The sequence below is a fragment of the Coffea arabica genome, chromosome 10e (genome assembly GCF_036785885.1).
Source record: "Coffea arabica cultivar ET-39 chromosome 10e, Coffea Arabica ET-39 HiFi, whole genome shotgun sequence".
Classification (NCBI taxonomy): domain Eukaryota; kingdom Viridiplantae; phylum Streptophyta; class Magnoliopsida; order Gentianales; family Rubiaceae; genus Coffea; species Coffea arabica.
This window is the reverse complement of record NC_092328.1, coordinates 13,208,484-13,220,558: the sequence shown is the minus strand read 5'-3', so window position 1 is coordinate 13,220,558 and position 12,075 is coordinate 13,208,484.

The following is a 12,075-nucleotide window of genomic DNA, read 5'->3' as shown; positions in this document are numbered from 1 at the left end:
TAATTTTTGTGGTGGATTTGAAGATATACGTTACATTTTTCGAATTCTTGCAATTTTTCTGTTTCCAATTTGTTGCAGTTTATTTGCAGTTTCTGCAATTAGTGCAGAAAAAGCAAGATCCGAGGTCGGATCCGACGCAACACAGACGGATCCGACCTCGGATCCTTTGAGAATCAAAGGCGAAAATGGGTGATACGACCTCGGATCCATAGTTGGTAACTGAGATCCGAGGGCTCGTCTGATCATCTATTGAGACGGATCCAAACCCTGTTGGATCCGAGGGATGCCAGAAATAATCCGAGCTCGGATCCTCGCATTTCATAAATGCGAGATCTGGTTATTTTTTATTTAATTTTTTTTTTTTTGGATTTCGTTGTTCGAAAATTCGAGCTCCGTGAGTTCGCATTTGCTGAATGTGAAGACCCTTTGAACGGAATCCCATGCTCAAAATGTCCCATTTGTAGAATTCTTTTAAAATTCATCATAATTTTAGAAATTTCTATATCATTATAATTTTTTTAAAAATGTCTATTTTTTGCGTTGAAGAAGATAAAACAAAAAAAAAGAAAAAAGCGTCAAGTTCCATTTAAAATAGAAAATGGGTTCTAATTAAGGGAATTAAACATGAGATGCAAATGAGAAACGAATTTCTCTAGGGCAGCTATGGGTAAATCGTACATTAGAGTTGTGTTTCTAGAGAAGATTTTAGAAAAATAAGGGCCTTGAACTAAAATGGGAAAATAAATTTTTTTGAAATTACAATATATGTTAGCAATTTCCGAAATTTGATGCCGAGCATTGAAGTTGTCTTGGATGCATTTCCGTTGCTTTAACAGTCTTAGCATGCCATTTAATTTTTTGTTATATACATTTAGACACCATTGTCGTACTTTAACAAGTGTATATAAATATATTTGACAAATACTTATTTTTCACTAATGTAGTTATCAAAGTCATTTACAATAATTATACTTTAATACGCCCTGTATAATTTGAAATGATAATAATTACAATAATTAGTACTTTAATATGTCTTGTGTAATTTAAAATGATAATAATTAATCATTTATGACTAGTTTAATGTACAAAATAATTCTCTAAAATGCTAAGCACATAGTAGACAAAGTCTCTAATACTCAATGTGAGGGCAAGGGTTATGTACCAAATTTGGGTGGCAAGTGCCCACTTTTCAGTTTTTGTTTTTAAAATCTATTTCGCAGCTATTATTTTTGGTCGAAACACTATCTACATTGGACATTGTATGTTTTGCAATTGGAGTTTAGAAATTTTATTGACATAATGTAGTTTATAGATTGGAGCTTTTGAATTTCATGGATATTTGGATTGTTTGACAGGGAGTTTTAGCCCATTTATAGGGGAGATTCTGTCGAATTTTTTATAGAGTTTTCTTTGTGAGGGCAACTGACTATTACAAGGTTGGTGACACAAGCGTAGAGACCTGGTTTGGGAAGTCCGTCGTCCAAACCATAGAAGTCCACAGAAGTCCAAACCACTATGAAATACGGATTTATTTTATGGCGAATTGATGGATTTAAAGTCAATGACCAACCTTGTAGTATTTTTTGTAATTGGCAAAATCTATAATGCTAAAAAAGTGGCAAAATCAGCTACAGGGAAAAACATTAATTTTATAAGATTCATTGCTAGAATATCACATCATTGTGAATGTGGATCTTGTTATGCGGTGTGAATGTGGAGCCCAAATATATATAACTTCCCGTACATTTCTTATACTTGTACTTTGAAAATTATAAGGTCTCTTGACAATATGTAGTGTGACAAATGTCATTACTACTTCATATAAACCCTGTTTGGATTGGTTGGCAGGGAGTTTTAGTGAAATTTGTGGATTGGTTGGCAGGGAGTTTTAGTCTATTTTTAGGGGAGACTCTGTCCAAATTTTCTAAAAATTTCGTTCGGAGTTTTAGGCTTTTCCTATCGTCATTTATAGCATATTTCATACATATTTTTAATTTTTTCATAAACATTTGGATCGCAATTAGTCTATTTAATAGTTCCAATTTCGACCTAGCGTCCGCCCTCTTTCATTTGTTTGGACCCTTGGACTACTAATTCTAATTTATTGTCCCCAAAATAGGGATTCATTTCACAGACATGTCTGTAGAAAGACCTCTGCGGGTAAACCTATATTGGGGAGGAGAAATACATTACGAGGGTGATTTTGTTTGTTATTTGCCTCGTACTTCCAACCGGACATTCACTTTGAGGTATAGAATTGGATACGGGGAGTTGGTTGACAGGATTTACCACTATATTGGGGTTGATAAAGGGATGTTTAAGCTGAAATTGTTTCTTCGTCAACTGTTGGAGAGTTCCAAATATACTGTTTCCGCAGTGGTGGATGATGAAACTCTTGATGTAATGTACGATCTTTGGATCGAAAGAGCTTCATACATGGCGGAGATTTATATCGAGAAGGAAGAAATCGTCCAAATGCCTGTAGTTAATACCGTATTCACTGGACCAATAGGTAATGTTGGTCCCATGATATCGCTTGTACATGCATTCATGGATCCAACAAAGTTTAACTTCGGTTGTAATGTTGGTCCCATGCTTTTTTTGTTATAGTTCAACATGTAATTAAATGGAAATGAAGAATAATATGAGTACTTGTGCTGTTCCGATAGAATAATAATCCAGATTAAGGCTTTGATGGATGAAGCTGTGGTGAAATAATTTCTAGAAGGTCTACGCCAATATGTTTTACTTACTTTTTCACAAAAGCAAAAGAAAGCACAAAGTTAACGGGCATATTCAATGATGCCTGAACTGAGATTGAAGTGATGATCGGAAATGGTTATCCATTGGGATAAATTGCTATATTGCCTGAGTTCCCATTCATCTTGATCAATCCCAACCAGTTGCTTATGTTTCATGTATTGTGCTATTATTAGCCAATCTATTATTATTAGCCAACCAGTTGTTTCATGAAATTGTCCAATTTGAATATTGGGAAGTTTTATTATTTCTTAATAGACAAAATGAAACAACTTTGATTTTATATTTTTTTCAGTTCATATGGCAGCCATATTCGGAGGACGTTCTCGCTTCTCTTCCTGCGTATTGTACTGCGGGTCGGGATATTTGGAGGTCCGTAACGTATCTTATTTGCTGGGATGTAGTAGAGCCGCACCTCCCTCATCGGGTTATGCGGCAGTTTGGGTTTCATCAATCCCTGCCTGATATGAGGTTGACGGATAATCAGGCAGCTGTACATTCTCTAGATCGTCGTGGTAGGGCGAATCAAGACTGGAACACCACGCATAGATAATATATTGATATTTGGACTGATCGACGTGAGCATGTACAAGATGGCACTGTAATTGAAGATACTACATATCCATCGGATGAGTATGTTCAGTGGTATCGGGAGCAGACGGGGATTTATATTTCAAATCCGAGTCGATTTCCCGCTTTCCCAGAGGGCTTTCAGGGTGATAATGCTAGGGCACAGTATCTTGTAAGTTTATTTCCAACCCACTTTTAATAATTACTTTGAGTTTGCTCACTTTTTTAAACTATTTTTTACCACAGTATCTCCTTCTTATTCTCATATTTGTTTCTCCAGAACGATGCCATGTCTCGCATGTATTTCATGGCACAGGACTCTCTTGCAATTAGTGATGAACAATACAGCAGATACTTTCAAGAGTTGACGGACTTTGCATCCACATCTTTGCATCATGTAGGAGAGTCACGCCGACTTGTATTTCGCCCTCCACACGTACCACAGGACATTCCACTACATGCTGATCCATGTCGTGTTCAACAAACTCCTAGAAATACCCACGGAAGTCAGCATGGCGGTAGACGACGTCGCAAACTCCGATCACCAGAACCCGCCACACAAACTGGATTCCATGGAGGTTCAATGGCTACTGAGGACCAAGCTGGCGCATCTACTTTTGTCACCCCTCATACCGAAGTCATGCATGAGAGAGGTGTATCGATTGGGAGTGGTAGGTCCCCTGTGACTTTTTCAGAGTTTACGCCCGATAGGGACTCACATCATCATACTTCTGAGCAATGTGAAGGAGGTGAAGGCACAAGCACTCAAATTCAAGATGCTACACTGTTGACACATATTACTTAGGTCCATACAGTAGTGGCAAACCAACCACGTCGAAGCCAAAAAATACCCAAACCAACAACATGTGGTACTCATGGGAAACTTGGGCAGCATTGATTGCACGCTACTTATATCGTTATTGTATAAATAACCTAACTTATGGATTACATACTTTTTTTTGTGACATTTTGTATATATTCTAAAATTTCACGAATATGAGTGGAACAATGCCATCACGCATATCTTAGTTCTCACTTTATATGAGTACTCTTTTAAACAAAACAAGAAATGTAGGTTATATGAGTTCTCACTTTATATGAGTACTAGGCATGGATTGTACTAACCTCTCCTATAGTTTATACACGGTAAATTAGTTACATGTCGAAACTTCCATCTTGAAGGTGCATTTGAAGAACAAATGTAAAAAAATGGAGGTTTTATAACCTAACTTCGTTCTTCACATTGTTTAGAATTGCCAAGCATACATACAATGTTGAATTTTCAGTATATTCAGGTGAGTTTTGGTGAGAACGTGTTTATAAATGCTCATGGACTCATTTGATGTGCATTAATGCCCAAAAGTGCCATTTTGGTGTAACAATGCAAAAAAATGATCAAAGAACCTCACCCCTCGATTTTCAATGAAGATGTGTTTGATGTGTTTTGAGAAATTGAATATTGTATTTTTGGTATATTACATGTGCGGGAGAGGTTAGAATTGATAAAAAGTTAGTCCAAAGCGTGTTTTGAAATTGACCGGAAAAGGGAGAAAAAGTTTAAAAAATTGCAGTTTCTGCAATTAGTGCAGAGAAATACAGATCCGAGAAATACAGATCCGAGCTCGGATCCTAAAAACCCAGATGGATACGATCTCGAATTTTTTTATCCGAGTTCGGATCCAAGAAATTCCAGACATATCCGACGGCTCGTCTGTGCTTCCGGAGGTGAGGATCCGAGCTCCTGTCGGATCCGAGGGCATTCAGAACGGATCCGACCTCGGATCGTTTCGCGATATGAATGAAATCGCAGGCTAGGTTCCTCACTTTTCAGCGTTCTTCTCCTTCTCTCTCACCGAAACCCTAACCCTCCTTCACCAATCTTCCATTTTGCCCATTAGTCCTCTGAAATTTCACCACAAAAACATCCCAAATACTCTTGTGAGCATTGACCCTGAGTTTTTTGAAATCAAAAACATCAATTTGGTGAGTTTGATCTTCAAAAACTTGAATTGGGGCTGCACTGAACTTCGTCAATTTGGGGGTTAATTTGGGCTGTTTTGGGTTCAATTTTTGCATCATCATCTTCCTTTATCATCACTCTACACATTTGAGGTAACAATTTTCAACTTTCTTTGAAATTTTACATTTCTCAATTCGTAATTTTTTAGTAATTTTCTACAAATTTGGGAAATGCACATATGTTGGATTTTATTACTATAATTTTGCTACATTGTGCTAGTATATGTCATTGGAAATGCTTGTTTGTTTAGAATTGAGAAATTTGTTAATATGGTGATAAATTTTGTATAATTTTTCTCATGAAAGGACATTATACTTTTGTTGACAATTTCTTGGTTCTTTGTATAATTGGCATTTGACAATTTGAAATGAAGTTCATTTTTAGTTTTGGGTTCTAATTTGGGGGCTAATTTGGGCTGTTTTGGGTTCAATTTTTGCATCATCATCTTCCTTTATCATCACTCTACACATTTGAGGTAACAATTTTCAACTTTCTTTGAAATTTTACATTTCTCAATTAGTAATTTTTTAGTAATTTTCTACAAATTTGGGAAATGCACATATGTTGGATTTTATTACTATAATTTTGCTACATTGTGCTAGTATATGTCATTGGAAATGCTTGTTTGTTTAGAATTGAGAAATTTGTTAATATGGTGATAAATTTTGTATAATTTTTCTCATGAAAGGACATTATACTTTTGTTGACAATTTCTTGGTTCTTTGTATAATTGGCATTTGACAATTTGAAATGAAGTTCATTTTTACGCAAGTTTTATGAAAAATTGTAGCAAGTATAGTGGATTGTATGTATTGCATTGAGGGAAATAGACAGAAGCTGAAAAGTGTTTGAATTGAGGATGTTTTTCGTAATGCACAAGGAGATGTTGTGTTCAATTGCTGATTAAGGCTTAATTTAATAGCACATTGTCTTTGATGGTCCATTTTACTTTGAGATAATATTCTATGCTTGCAAATGGTTTTAAACCTCACACATTTGGATTTATCATGCGAGGGTTGATTTCCTTATTGAAGATATATCTTCTAAATGTTAAAAGTGGATTTGAGAATGTGTTAAGCAGAGTATTTGCTTCAATTTGTTGATTGTTGGCAGGGAGTTTCGTCCTTTTATAAGGGGAAACTTTGCCGAAATTTTTCAAATTACTTTTCAACAATATTTTTTGGAATGTATTTTCAAGGAATTTAGGTTGCTTTTAATGTGCATTGATCTTGTTCTTAATATAGGCACAATGGTTCGCACAAGAAGGGCTATTATTCGCACTCCTTCACCCTCTTCAAGCGAGGAGCGCACTCCCTCACATGAAGAGTCACCTAAGGAAGAATCTCCTTCGCCTGAGCCACCACCTCGGTCTCGTCGGAAGACCGCATCCACTAGCCGCGACGAGCCGCTTCCAGATTATGACACCTCTACATTCACGTCACTCGAGAATCAACAGTGGTACGAAGCAAGCTTGGATAAGGAAATTATCATTGAAAAGCACCTGGCACCGGAGGTGGATGCGCACTACCACATCTCTACGACATTCAAGCGACTCGGATGGGAGAACTTCCTTCAATTGCCCAAGCACTACTATCCCAATCTGGTCCGGGAGTTCTACGCCAATGTAGAAAGCAAACAGAGTCACAGTGGCAACCTCATCGTCTCTTGGGTTCGAGGGAAGAGAGTGGCTCTTAACCGGGATACAGTCGCCAAAATCGCCAAACTCAAAGACGAAGGAGTGGATGTTAAATTGACTAAGGAATTCAAGGCACGCGACCCTTGGCAGGTGGGAGAAGCGGTAGCACGTCTAAAGGGTCAATATAGGGAGCGAGGAAGTTCAAAGAAACTCACCGTATATGCCGAATCCTTCGAGTATAGGTACCACTTGATCTTCTATCTCTTCGCCTTCAATGTGGTACCCAAGAGGAGTGAAAAACGGGAGCTCCGCAATAGTGACATCTATTTTTTGGATAAGATGATGCATGGTGTGGGTGAGCAGTTGACTGGTATTCCTTTACCCAGCATCATCATCAGTTACATGCGGACCACAGCTCGCATGAGGGCTGGCGAGACTTGCTTTGGATTCCCTCGGCTGCTATCTCTCATTTTTTAGAAGCTCAAGGTTCCTCTTGCAACCGAACGAGCCATTGTCACTAGGTCCGCCGACGAGGTCAGTGCCTCGATACTCAAATCCTTGAGTATCTCGACAAATTTTGGAGCTGCTCTGGTTCGAGACACTGGAGAAGCTTCGACTTCTGCTCAGCCCCCACCTCACACTCAGCAGGAACCAGAAGCTCAAGAGACAGGGGCACAGCAGACTCTTCCTCCACCCGTTTCGCGACCACCACCTCCGTCGCGATCCAAGTGGCAAGAGCTCCTCAATGCCATATGCTGTATGGAGACACGAGTCGTCGAGCGCATTGACCAGACCGAGACAATGATGACAGAACGACTCGACAGACGTGATCGCTGTCTTCGTGCGATCGAGGATCATTTCCATATCCGCTGGTCACCTACTCTGACGCCTCAGCAGGAGGAGGGGCATATTGGTACATCACAGGGTCCTCATGGAAATGAGGAGGCAGTAGACCCTCGTTCTTAGCAGCCATGAAGATCTTTAGCTGATTACATCTTTTGTTGCTATATTTTTCTTTTATTGTGTTCGGTTTAAACTTTGTAGTTTTCATATTGGATTCTCTTGAGCTACTCATGATTTTTTGTACTCTTTTGTTTCATTGTGAACAAAATTTGGATGATCGTGAGGATTAATGGCTTCAATTTGAATCATCACTTATTTTGAGAGAAGTTTCAGTTTCTATTACCTTGTTCACAATGAGGACATTGTTAAATTCAAGTGTGGGGGAAGGATTACTTTATCTTATGGGGATTGTGTTTTGGAATGCATGATTTGAGTTGTCTATAGCTTAAAAATGTCGGAATTTTATTTGGAAATGTTGTATTGTGGTTAATTTTCTTGAAATTTAGGTTGTTGACAGGGAGTTTTGTCCATTTTATGGGGAAACTCTGTAAAAAATTTTTAAAAAATTTTCCAATATTTCAAGTTAATGGCCAAAATGTTCAATTTTGTGAAATTGTGAGTGGATTAATGAGTGGATTAATGCATTAATTTTGTGAAATGTGAGAGATATCGATATATGAAGTTCATGTACTAGTTGAAACAAGTGTAAGGATTATCCAGAGGATAAAGTACACAAGAAATTAGGAGGAAAAATGAAGGAAAAAGGAAAGAAGCGAAAAAACTGAAAATTTAATGGCACGGATCCGAGCTCGGATCCGTGAGAGCAAAGAGAGATCCGATCCCTCGTCTGTACTTCCGGAGGAGTGTATCCAAGGTCAGAAGATCCGACCTCGGATCCATCATGGGAAGTCCTCGGATCCTAAAGATCCGAGCTCAGATCTATATTCAACCCTCGGATCCGAGGCTCGGATCTGCCTATCTCTTCAGCAAGTGGCACAGCCGTTTTCCTTTACCTTTTTCACAACTTTTCCAACTATTTTAAGGGACAGATATCGGTGGCACATGTTTCTGCAACAAAAGAGAAGACCAAATGAGTTGTAGACAAAAGAAAACATCTTATCTTTGGTTCAGCTACTGACTACATTAGATATAGCACTCAGGGTTTGAGGCTTTTAGGATTCAGGGTTTTAGGGTTTTAGAGATCAAGATTTAGTGTTTTAGGAGAATAGCACTTTCGGGTTTAGGGTTGTAGGATTTTAGTTTGACAATAGAGTGTCTTGATTAGGACTTTAGATTTTTAATTAAAATAGTAATCCTATCGTGCCACAAAAATATTTTTTAATGGATTTTAATAAACCCAACAACCTTGATTTAATGTTTTAGGGTTTACAAGGATTTGGTTTCTAAGATTTACGATTTCGTGTTTTACGCCTTCAGCACTTAGGGTTTTAGGATTTTTGCATGACAATAAATTTACCTTGATTATCGCTTTATTTTTTTAATCAAAATAGTAATCCTGCCAATAATTGAAAAAGGTAAAACACGCAAGATTTAATCGCTAGATATTTGATTTAATTTTTTTTTCTTTTCCTTTTCAACTACCAAACAAATAACATGCACTTCATAAAAATAACTTATATAATTTTTTTAAAAAACATTGCGTTATGAAATTTCTAAAATTACAGTTGAAATTGTAACAGATATTAATGACTATTAACTATTAGATTCTTATAACTAATATTCGTCGGTGTCAACGAATAAATACGATTCATTAATAACAAAGGAAAATTAGAATTTGATAAAAAAAAATTATTTGATAAAAAAGGAAAAAAAGTTAGTATTTTATTCATAAAATATAGTCAACGCCTTACATGTTAACAATTTCATTCTATTTTTTCATTGATATATGAAATAGAAAGAACTATGCATGTGTACTTTTTCCACCATTTAAATGTATTATAATAAAATAACGTATTTTCAACCGTACAATTACCAATTTTTTTAATATAAAAGAAATATGATTTTTTTTAGAACACAAATTTGATGACTTTAGGCACGTGCAAGTTTTAAAATAAAAAAAATTTATTCCTCTACTAATTACAGATTTTTAAATAACATTTCTCTAACATTTCTGCGAAATATAAGATTTTAGTAGAGTTTTTAAAATAAGATTTTACTACCGACAGCATTTTAGTAAAGGCAAATTCTACAAAATAAACAACATTTTCTGAAAAAGATACATTTTGGTGGGAGCTCGTAAATTTCATTTTAAATTTTTTTTTCTAGCAAGTTTGAATTTAATTTTCTGAAAGTCATACTTATAAATGCGAAATCTAACAAAAAAAATTAAATACAATTTTTGGAGGTCAAATTTATCAAATGCGAGCTATTTGAAAAATTTTATTTAGGAGCTCGCATTTAGCTCATACTATTTTCTGGAAAAAATTTAATGAGAGCCCAAAAAAAAATTAAATAAATTATACGCTCTATTAATGCGAGCTCTACTGAGCTCGTATTTCGCAAATACGAAGGCCCCCTACGGAATACCCAACCAAAATCACCCCTTTTGTAGAATTTTTTTAAAATTCATCACAAAATTAGAAATTTCTCTCGCTATGTAGCTATCCAGTCCCCTCAAAGATGAGGATTTTAGTACTCTCATTTCTTGCCATTTTCTATCTAGTATTGCTTCAATCCCCAAATTTTTTTTTTTCAGAGAGAATACTGCAGGGAGCCACAATCAATTCCGCTAATGCTCATGTAACTTAAAAGAAGGGCTAATTTGAAAATACTGTATCGATTGCAGCTTATTTCACAGGATATGTCCAATGAAAAGACTCACAGATTTCTGGATAGTGGTCCATGAATCCCATGTTTGTCTTGTTAGGTTTATAATTAAAGAATTGTACCCTACATTGATTTGAGAAATGAAAAAATGGCGGTTAATATGTAAATAAGGGCTCATGATCTGATAGTTTAAACCTTTGGATCAAAATTAGGTTCCTGACTTACATATTAGACTTCTTTGATAGATTCTCTCCAGTTTTTTCCGTAACAAGTGGAATCGGTGCTTCTAGTTAAGAGACTTTAATAGCAGTATCACTACCAAAGACAACAATCCCAACATTCTCATTCTCAAGATTCAAGGCTATTCCTCTCACACCGCTGGCAAATTCAACCAAGAGCAAGGGCAGTACTCTGTCTGTCATTGAGTGAACTTACCTTCCTTATTCTTATTCTTCTGCTTGATGGGATCGTTATGATTGATTCAATCCCTTCTTCAGCCTAAGCTTAACCCAAAACATAAGCAAGAGGTCATGAGGCAGACGACCAATGAGGCTGCTTTCCTAAATTCCCCTCAGCTCGGTATCAAATCAAGGAAGATTGTGCACTAAATCAAATCACCAGGTCTGAGCTTAAAGCTCCAAGAAGGATTGGCTCTCCACCTCTCACATCCAAGTAACTAAAAAAGATTTCCGATACAGCACGAGAAAAAAAAGACCCATAAGTCATTGTACCATCTTTCAGGTAGAAAGAAAAAATTCCCAAATGATGGAGTTCAAATCTCAGTCACTAGCTTATGAGTAATATGCTTAACACTAGCTTGTCGAACATACAACTACTTGCTTTAAACTCTCAGTGGAGTCTCTAAGCAACAAGACAATCAATGTAAATACAGACCTCACCACTACTACCGGCAGGCCGTACGAAGGTCTTGGTTTCATAGTCAAAGGTAGGAACTGTGAAAAGAGTTCCAGACTCTCTCCCATACCTCTCTTTATGGGTTTATCTACCTGCCCAAGGGTTAAAGACAGACTGTTCATATCAGTCATTTGGCACCTTTGGAAGTCCAGAAACATGCTCATTTTTGAAGGCCAAGTTTGAAAGGTATAATCTTCCTACTAACAAGGCGAATCCATCAGAAAAAAAGAAGGAATGGGAAGCATCTAGGTGGTATAGGATGTCACCTGCAAGTGGTCTGGTTGATATTAGACCAATAAGCCAAAATACTGTATCAATTCATGTTCAAACCATAAAAATAATAAATATTTGAAACCTAAGGGGCTACATTGATTGAAACTCAAATGTTAAGGACCCAAAATATAAAGTCAAAACTTTTGACTAATGCCAATTTGATTTTGATGGTTAGCTAATTAATGTGATTTGCAATAAATTGTCCTAAATTTTTTATCACAAACTTTAGGGAACTATATTTATTTGGTCAAAATATTAAGAACTAAATTGA